The sequence below is a fragment of the Lipotes vexillifer genome, unplaced genomic scaffold (assembly GCF_000442215.2).
Source record: "Lipotes vexillifer unplaced genomic scaffold, Lipotes_vexillifer_v1.1 scaffold642, whole genome shotgun sequence".
NCBI classification, from domain to species: Eukaryota; Metazoa; Chordata; class Mammalia; order Artiodactyla; family Lipotidae; genus Lipotes; species Lipotes vexillifer.
Genome location: NW_006790101.1, coordinates 825,024 through 835,667, shown reverse-complemented (window position 1 = coordinate 835,667; position 10,644 = coordinate 825,024).

The following is a 10,644-nucleotide window of genomic DNA, read 5'->3' as shown; positions in this document are numbered from 1 at the left end:
AAAAAAAAAAAAAAAAAAAAAAAAAAAAAGCAAATAAGTTATTCCCAGAGGCTGCAGGGGTGTTCTTTAATGCAGAAGAGTGAGATGTAAAGAACAAGAACTATTAGTAAGAGTAACCACAAATCTTGCAGCTTTAGTTTAATTTAGCAGTCACAGGTGAGGAACACCTGGAGAGGTTTTTAATACACACATTCCCCTGTCCCTGTCCAGACCATTTACATGAAGATGGGTTCTGGACATATGTATTTTTTAAAAATACCCAGATGACTTTAATGTGCAATTAGGTTTGAGAACCACTACCTAATCATTGATTATATAAGTAACTAAACAGTTTAGAGTAGCTCAGTGAAATAGATATTCTTTGAGAATTCATTGTCCATATATACATTTATCTCCTGATTCTAAAATATAAATTCAGTTATAGGGAATTTCTTTACAGAAGTCATCAAGAAATTAGAGAAAAAAATCCAAAGAGAGGAAAATGTACTAAATAAGGCAATTAAATAAATCTCCAATATTTGAAGTTGAATGTCATTGTTATCCACTTAAAGTTAAAGCTCAAAATAATTAAGATTCATCACATTGTAATCATGAAAAACTAACACCATGGCTTTATTGATGTTGTATTCAAAATTCTCTAACTCTAAATACACATTTGTATAATGTTAAGTTGTCCTCTAATTTCTTTAAAAATAATTTTCAATGATTCACAGCAAACTTTCATTTTTTTAGAGACAAAAGGAAAATAATTAAAAAAAGAAAATTACAGAGTAACAATCTTTAATTCTATACAGGAGATACTTTATAGTACAGATATTAAACTTTTATACACCTTAATTAAAATATGTACACACCACAGGACTGCACAGACATAATGTGTGCATTTATATCTTTATCTATATCTGTATTTATACCTATATATCTATATCTAACTCCTTTCCAAATTTCTTCAGTGAAATCTCTCTTTTATATAAGGATCATCATAAATTCCCCAAATTGCTGAAAATATTACTTTTTATATTATATTCAGAGATCGAATTTTCCCATTGCTGTTAATTCCAAAAATGCCTGCATATAAATTAGTAAGATTATAGAGGAAAGGAACACTGACTTTTAGCTTTCCTCTAATTCCAAATGTAGCACCCTTTTTCTATTACCTTTAGCTACTTATTTGGAGAATATATGTTATAATTGTGCTCAAAGACATTCTTACACAAAAACAGAAAAATGCAGATAGGAAATTCCAACTTATTCACCCTTACCTCAGAACAAAATTAACTAGCTCTGAGAACAACTATGCCTGAAAGATTCTTAGGATCCACACCTTTATAGGATTCTGTCCCTGCATCATTTTTTCCTTCTTACATTTCATGGCCTCTGGAGCCATGTTTTTCAGATCCCAAGATCATGAGAATATACCTTTATGAATTTGTGACTATTTCCTGAACTAAGTATTTTGAAAGGAAATGGAAAAAAAAAACAACAACACTTGAGCTTGTATGAGTGGACTGGATTCAATAGAATTCAAAGAGTAACTTTCTACAATACTATATTTAAACATTTTTCTGGCTGATATATCATGTGCCCTGTATCTTTTCAGCTCACTTTTTGGTATAAAACACTCATATTTAGATATGAGAAAGCCTAGTCTGAACCGATTTCAAAACTTCACTTTCTTAGCCAACTTAAAGTAATTCCCACTCCCCCAAAGAGCCTAACACAATATTTTGCAGTTTGGCAGTGTGCAAGGGAAAACAGTCTGGCCTTTCACCATGTGAGCTCACCTCCTGCTTCTGTTTGTTGATAGCTCTGGAATCTCTATGGTTGGGACAAAGGAAGGGGGTGATTAGACAAAAAGACTAATCCCTTTCTTGACTGGTGCTAATCTCTACTTTAAGTGATCAGCTGTTCATTTCCCCACTTAAAGTGAAAATTTTATGGATTCTTTGGAAATTTATTTCTCCCCCAATCCTGACGAGGGCCCCCTGTATCATTTCTTGGGGCAAAAAATGGGCATCCACTATCTGCCTCTTGTTTTCTGCTCTAACAAACATTACGCCATCCAGCTTTGGTGGGTGGCTACCCCAGCCAGCAGAACCCTTGAATTAGTCCTGTCAAGATGACTTGTATTAATCAGGGTTCTCCAGAAAAACAGAAAGAAAAAGAAACAGAGAGAGACAGACAGAGAGAGACAAAGAGAGATAGGGGGAGAATCCTGTCTTTCTCCACCTTTTTGTTCTATTCAGGATGATGCCCATTCACATTAGGGAGTATTTTTTGCTTTAGTCAGTCCATTCTTTCAAATGCTAATTTTTTTCTGGAGACACCCTCATTGACACACCTAGATAATGTTTAACCAGATATCTGGGCATCCTGTTAGAACATCAAGTTAACCCTACTACATCCTCAGGCATCCTCTCCAGCCCATAGAAAATCCCACAACATCTGGAGCCTGGCTAGCAGCTGTTTCAGCCCTTCCTCTAATCTGGTATCATGGGTTGTTCCAGCCTATTTTTCCCATCTAGATTCTTCTATGTAGCATCACACACCTGTCTCTGTGCCCTCCTCACTAAACTCTAGACAAAACCATTCAAGTTCTTCCAACAAATTTTACCATCCCCTGTTCTAGTCTTCGAACACTGAGCCTGCACAGCCCCATCCTTTAACTGGTAGTGTGATGGAAAATTAACTATTATGCAAAAAATCTCCTCAAAGAATTAGTGAATGACAAGATAATTTTGGTCAAATTCTAGATTAGGTGAATCAGGCAACCTAATGTAGAATATGTGGATACTTCTTGCCTAATTAATTTTTTAGGGCTTTTTTTTTTTTTTTTTCTTTAACACTTTGCATTCTACAAGTCTCTGTAATAGTAGAAACTGTCCATTTAGGATTATCTCTAAGATGAAAATGAGTACTTAAAATAAATTACAATTTACAATAGTGTTAATTACTTTAGTGACATTGTGTTTTATATCACTAAAATTTGAAAGCTGACTTGACTTATTGGATGCCAGCAAACTTATATTATTAAACAGATATCAATAAAAATATGATGTTTGATGAGTATATTGCTATATTTATAGAGACAAACATTTATAACTTAACTGCAAACTGAGCCCTCATTTGTGACTACTACATATTAACACAAATAGACACAAGTCTATTTGTTGTTCTCCATAAATAACACAAAATCACTTCTTTTCATTTGTTTTTGAGGGAGGTGGAGTTCACATGACACAGGTGGTATGTTTAACACACACAAACAAAGGCGTCACTAGACTTTTTCTTCTCTCCAGTCTCCCCCGCTCCTGTGATTTCTAACAGCTCTGTGTCCAATCTTCACTCCCCCAGTAGGGACTGTATGAAACAGCTTTGGTTTCTGTTTCCTGATTCCAGGGAATTTCCTGCTTCTGAGTCACTGTTGAGTTCTCATTGTGTCGAAGAAGAGTTATCATTTCATTAGACAAAGTATGAGTTTGCCTGTACTACTTGCAACTAAGGACAAATTAACAGGCAAGCTTGGTCAAACTTTCCAGTAACATGAAATCAAAGATGAAAGAAACTTATCAATTGATGTTTTACATGCAAACAAACAGGAAATTCCTGATTTCTCAGAATTGACAATCCTGGGGAAAAAATAAATAAATAAATAAAGCAAACACATACTTTATTATGGTCCCAGCAGCAAAACAGAAGGCTACCACAAAGTTAATCCTTCTTAAAAAGGGGTTTGAAGATATTGATACCATGTTTTTATAATAGATTTAAAGCTTATTAATTTTTTATGAGAGCTGATTTTTCTCATTTAATAATTAAGTGCTTTGTTTAAAGAAGGCACTAGTTCTTCAAACAAACCATTTTGAAAGACACCTGAATAATTATCATTCCAATCCCAGTTGCTCCCTTGCGACAATTTTTTTTATCAGATAAATTTAACTCTTGCCTCAAAATTATAAGCTATAACAAAACAAAAAGTCAACTAGAAGACAAACCTTAAATTGATTATACTAACCTAAGAATATGTTCTATAAATGTGACATAAGGATTCTTGACATAGAAATGAAATATTACAAGAGCAACTCTAACACTATTCTATAACAGAAAATAGTAAACCTCATCAGCAAAATCTAAGAATTGCTTAGGGGAAGGGAGAGGAAAGATGTTGAAGAAGTGCAACTGTTCATTTCATTGAGGGTGTGAGGTGAGAAGTGCAGAGAGGAGAAGTGTGGAATTAGAGAGTCTTGGTGAGGGAAACTTGTTTTGCATGATAGTCATTTTAGAACTCTGAAGTTGTTTTTTGTGGTTGGGTCTTCTACTTGTATCCAAAGCCCACAGAGGACCACTCTTATAAAACCTCTCAAGTTCGTGGGTACACTTCTCACAGATGTATGTTCAATGTCTTATTGAAGGGACTATCCTACAGGCATTTTCAAGCTGATGGACAGGAGATGACTAAATAGGTTATGCAAACGTAATCCACTCCAACATTCCCATTCCTAAGTGTTTAGCATTCTTCTGGGCATCTAACCTTCATTTAATTGAGAACACCATTGATAATGTGTGCTGGTATTCAAGGTCAGCAGAAATTAGAACCATTCGTAGCTCCTCAAGATCATTTATTGAATCCAGAGACTCCGGTAAGTGTATACATAGTGAAACGTTTAGAACAACCTAGAGTTGTATTTCTCTCTCCCTGGTTCTGCACTCATGGTATTCATCACCATGTATGAAATATTCATCACTATGTATATTTCCAAGGTCAAGGTAGATATAAATAAGGAAATGCTTACAAATCTATTTGACATAAAAGTCTTGTTCTGGGTTTGATAGTATAATTGGCCCCTGAGATCTAAAGGGAGTATAGTAGAGATAATGACATGTGATAAGCAACTTTCCCTTGCAAGATACCTACCTCAGGGAAAATCATTACAGACATTTAAAGAAGACAAAACAGCCTCACGAGATATGAAAGGAGAGGAAGTCCAAAGGACTCGGGGATTTTTTTGAGTCATCCACTTTCTCTCACTTAGCCACATTCCAGTTTTATGCCCCACTTTTCCACAGTAAACCCTTTAATTTTCACACAGTGACCTCATGAAATTCTGAATTCAACCACAGCAAATCAGCAATCCAGAGTTTCCTACCATGGATTTGATTTTCAGCTACATAATCCCTACAATTAAATGTTGTAAAGATATTATTTTAAGGAAGTCTGGCCTTGCAGAAACCAAGAATTTTAAACTCTGAGCTTAATATGTCCTTTAAGTGCCTTAGCACTATTTGAAACATTTGGTCAACTAAGCATTCTATATATATTGCTTGTGTCTTTCTCAATGGTCTGTGCTAACAGCCATTCAGTCAGCCAAAACCTTGATTTCAATAAGCAAAGTGAAAATGTCCCGGGTGGCCACTGTAGTCAAGGACTTCTAAGTTCCCACATTAGTACTATTCAGTCGGTTTGGGCTGCTAAAACAAAACACCACAGGTTGAGTATCTTATAAAAAAATAGAAATTGATTTATCTCAATTTTTGAGGCTGGAAGTCTTACTCTGGGATGACAGCATGGTCTGGTGAGGGCCCTCTTCTGGGTTGCAGACCATCTTCACATGGCAAAAGAGTTTAGGGATCTCTCTAGGATCACACTTATAAGGGCATTAATACCATTCATAAGGTCTCCACCCTCATGAACTAATCCCTCCCCAAAGCCCCTGCCTTTCAATAGCATCACACTGGGTATTAGGATTTCAACATATGAATTTTAGGGGGACACATTCAGAACATAGCAAGTATAAATTGTATCCTCATGCCTCCAATCCAAACCAGTTGCAAAACTCAATTCTACACTCTCATTTACTTCTGGGTTCTTAGCATCCTGTCTTGTTAGCAATTGTGTTGCACAGAACTGTGAGGTGTGAGCAAGAAAACACTTTCTAGCCAGTTTAAACAGGAAATAATCTTATTAAAGAATAAGGAGTAGTTAATACATCTCAGGAAATGCTAGAGAGCCAGAGAGCAAAGCTATATCACCAAGGAATATGTCAACCACTGAGTAGTGTTTCTACTTGAAAACTACATTGTCACCACCACTAAGCATCTATGATTTGCAGGACTGTGTTGCAGATTCATTTCTGCCCCCATTGACCAAACTGAGTATCACTGTGTTTTTAACATCAGTCTCCCTGTAAGAAGTCATTACTGCATTAACTACTTCTGAATCTCATTCCTATGAAGATGATTCTGACTGGTAGACTGCAAGTCACCTATGTGGTTTCTAGATGCAAGGGAATATGAGAAAGAAACTCCTTAAGTATTATTAAGCCTGTTTACAAAAAATTACAGTAAGTATTATTGCAACTGGAAAAACTACTAAAACGATATTAAATATAAGGAGAAAAGCAGAGATAGGCATTACTGCTATTATATTTCAATGAAATTTTAATGGAGTCATCATGAAATTATTTGAATTTCATTTGATATAAGTCAGATTCCAATTTGATTTTTTTATTATTATTTTTTTATTTTTGCGATACACGGGCCTCTCACTGCTGTGGCTCCTCCCGCTGCGGAGCACAGGCTCCGGACACACAGGCCAAGCGGCCATGGCTCACGGGCCCAGCCGCTCCGCGGCATGTGGGATCCTCCTGGACCGGGGCACGAACCCGTGTCCCCTGCATCGGCAGGCGGACTGTCAACCACTGTGCCACCAGGGAAGCCCCGAATTTGATTTTGATAAAAATCAAATTCAAAAAGATAAGGGAATGAAAGACATTAAACATTGGGGAAGAAGAGATACAACATTTTTGTTGTTTCAATTGTGGATATCATGATCATATACCTAGAAAACTCAAAAGGCACCACTAAAAAAATTGATACACTTAACAATAGATGATTTTGAAGTAGACATGGATACAAGACAAATTGTAAAATTGGTGTTTTATTTTAGTCCATTCTTAGTCACAAAAAACATATGAAATATATAAGGATGAGTTTAATAAGAAACATGAAGGATCTATATAATAATACACAATCATATGTAGTGTTGAAAACAAAATCTTAACAAATGAAAAGAAATCCCTGTTTTGGGAGGTGATGTTTTAATATCATGGAAATATCAGTTATGACTAAGAAATGTTTAAGCTTGTGACAATTCCAGCAGATATATGAAAAAGGAAAATGGGCGATTGCTTTACTATACATCATAAAACACTATAGAGCCATTCTAATAAAATTTATCTGGTTATCAAACAGTAAAAAATATGTAGCTTAAAGAAATAGGGATTTACAAATATATCACAGAAAATGTGAGAATTTAATAAATAATAGAAACAGTATTTCCGTTGAATGGAAAATAAAGCATGATTTATTCAATAAATGATGATGACAGTTGACAATCATTCTGGAAAATAAAGTTTGGCATCTATCTCACATAAGATACTAAGTTCACTTGTAAATAGACTATAAATTGGAAACATAATAAATTTATAGAAATAATTGTAGAAGACTATATGAAATTAAAAGTTGGGAGAGAAATTCTCAACCAAGGTAGGTTTTATGTACTTAACGTTTGTGTTGGTCCCCCTCCCCCCAAAAATCCAAATGTTGAAGCTCTAACCCTCCAGTGTTATGGTATGTGGAGGTAGGGGATTTGGGAGTAATTAGGTTTAGATTAAGCTATAAAGGTGGGACCTCCATGATGGAATTAGTGTCTTTATATTGTAAGAAGAGAAAGAGACCAGAGCGCTTACTTTTTCCACCATGTGAAGAAGGTGGCCATCTGCAAACCATGAAGAGATTCCACACCAGGTACTAAATCAGCTGGTACCTTGATCTTAGAACCCTTGGCTCCAGAACCATGAGAAATTTTAAGCCACTTATCATATTTTATTATAGAAGCCCAAGCATAGTAAGAAGGAAATTGGTACTGAGAAGTGGGGTGTTGAGGTAACAAATACCTAAAAATATGGAAGTGGCTTTGGAAGTGAGTAGAGGCTAGAAGAGTTTTGAGATGCATGAAAGAAAAAATCAAGATTGCCATGCAGTCTAGTGAGAACTCAGGATGAAAATAAGAGAGCTGGGGGAAAAAACCTTAGAGAAAAATCTAAATAACATTATATATATATATGGATGGCAAAGATCATTCTGGTGAGATCTCAGATGAAAATGAGGAACTTGTTATTGGACAATGGAGCAAAGGCAAAAAAAGTAATCTTTGTTATAAAGGTTGAAGAACTTGGCTAGATTGTGTTCCTGTTCTAGTGCTTTATAGAAGGTAGAACTTGCAAGAGATGAAGTTGGATATTTAACTGAGGAGATTTCTAAGCAAAGTGTTGAAGGAGTGACTTGCTTTCTCATGGTTACTTTTAGTAAAATGTGAGAAGAGAGAGAAAAATGAATGAAAACATTGTTAAATAAAAAGGAAGTGGAACTTAAAGATTTGGAAAATTCTCAGCCTATCCATACGGCAAAAAATGTGAGTGTTTGGAAAAGAACACCAAAAGTGTGGCTTAACAGTCATTTGATAAAGAGATTCACATTGGTGTGAAACATGGACGTAGTCAGCTACACCAGCAGAAACATGGCCAGTGTTAATTGAAGAGGATGGAAACTGGATGGAATGAAGAAAGGCTGTCTGACTTATTTGATCCTGTAGGACCAGTCCATAAAACTGTTTGGCTGTGAACATGCACTGGTTTTCAAGACTTGGGAAGAATGACTCAGGAAGGCAATTTGGGAATCATTAGAACTGCCTCCCTGGTTTCAAATGGGGAAGCATCCCCTCTGTTTCAACAGACCAGGCAGCAGTCACCCCCAAGCCTTGAAGGCAGGCTCACCCAGAGCCTTGAGGGGGATGAAGCCACTCAAAAGAAGCTGGGGTACAACACCCTTTTTATTTTCCATACCCCCTCACACTCCATGTGGCAGAGCCACCCCTCATATTTGCAGGAACATAACCACTGTCCAGCAGAGGTGGGACTACCACCTCAGTGAGTCAGGAAGGCAAAACATTGAATCAAGGAAGATTATTTTCAAGCCTCACGAGCTACAGATATTTGCCTTGCTAGGTTTTGGACTTGCTTGGGGCCCATCACCCCTTTCTTCTGATGTCTGTGTTTTAAAATGGAAAAGTGTATTCTGTGTCTGTCCACCATTATATTTTGGAAACACATAACTTGTATGGTTTCACAGGTTCCCATCTAGAGAGGAATTTTGCCTCAAGATGAATTTCACCTTGAGTTTCACCTATATCTGATTTAAATAATATTTAGATGAAACTTTGGACTGTAGGCTTTAAATTGATCTTAGAATGTGTTAGGATTTGGGGGCTGTTGTGATGGTATGAATATATTTTGCATGTGAAAAAGACATGCTTTGTGGGGGACAAGGGGCAGAATGCTATGAACTGAACATATTTGTCTCCCTCAAATTTATATGCTGAAGCCCTAACCCCAAATATAATGCTATTTGGAGGTGGGAACTTTGGGAGGTAATTGGGTTTAGATGAGGTTGTGAGCCTGGGGCCCCATGATGGGATTAGTGTCCTTATAAGAAGAAGAAGAGGCTAGAGCTCTCTCTCTTTCTGTCACTGCCATGAAGACACAAAGAGGAGATGGCCATCTGCAAGCCAGGGAGAGGGCTTTCACCACTAACTAAATCTGCAGGCACTTTGATATAGGAAATCCCAGGCTCCAGAACGGAGAGAAATAAATGTCTGTTGTTTATGGCATTTTGTTATAGCAGCTCATACAGATTAATACAATAGGAAACTGAAAATTTATTTTTAAAATCTAGAATTAATCAATTATAAAATATTTTTTAAATTGTATAGCAAAGTACTCCAAGGAGAGATAATAGATGCTTAATTGACTTGGAAAAAACTAATTAAAGGCAGAGACTAAGAGTAGTATTACTCAAAACTTGTATGATATTATGAGAAGATGATAAATCAAACATCCCAATACTATAATGGGAAAAATATGAAAACATATTTTCTCAGAAAAGCAAGTTCACGTTGTCAAAAAACAGAAGAGAAAGTACAGAGAGGAGGGAGGGGAGAGAGGGAAGGAGGGAAATAGAAAAGTTCAAACTCATTAGTAGTAATGAGAATGCAAATTAAAGTAACAATGTAATGACAATACGTATCAGACTAAAAAAAATTATAAAAACTGATATCACTCAGAGAAGAAATGTTGGTTAAAAAGTACTAACTTTGATTCTTGAAAGAAATATGAATTTTTGATATCTTTATGGAAAGCGATTTGAAACATTTACCAGAATTACAAATGTGCTTTCCCTTTGACCAAACAATTCTATTCATGAAAATCTATTCATAGAAATGAAGTTGTTTCACACAAGTGTGTTCCTTACCATTAGTATCTATTGTTATGGTGCTGCTCCCACCACATGAGTGGCTACATACTTTGATATCACTTAGAATAAAAACATCAAACCTTAAGGATATATGTATAATAATGTTTACTGCAGCATGATTGGTAGTGTCAAAAAAAGAAAAGGAAATCATGTGTACCACCCCTCTGTAGAGGAGAGATTAAATGAATCAGGGTATATATGTAAATCATAACATCCTATATGGGTATTAACAGGAGTGAATTATAGATATAGATGTAGGGAAATTTATGAATT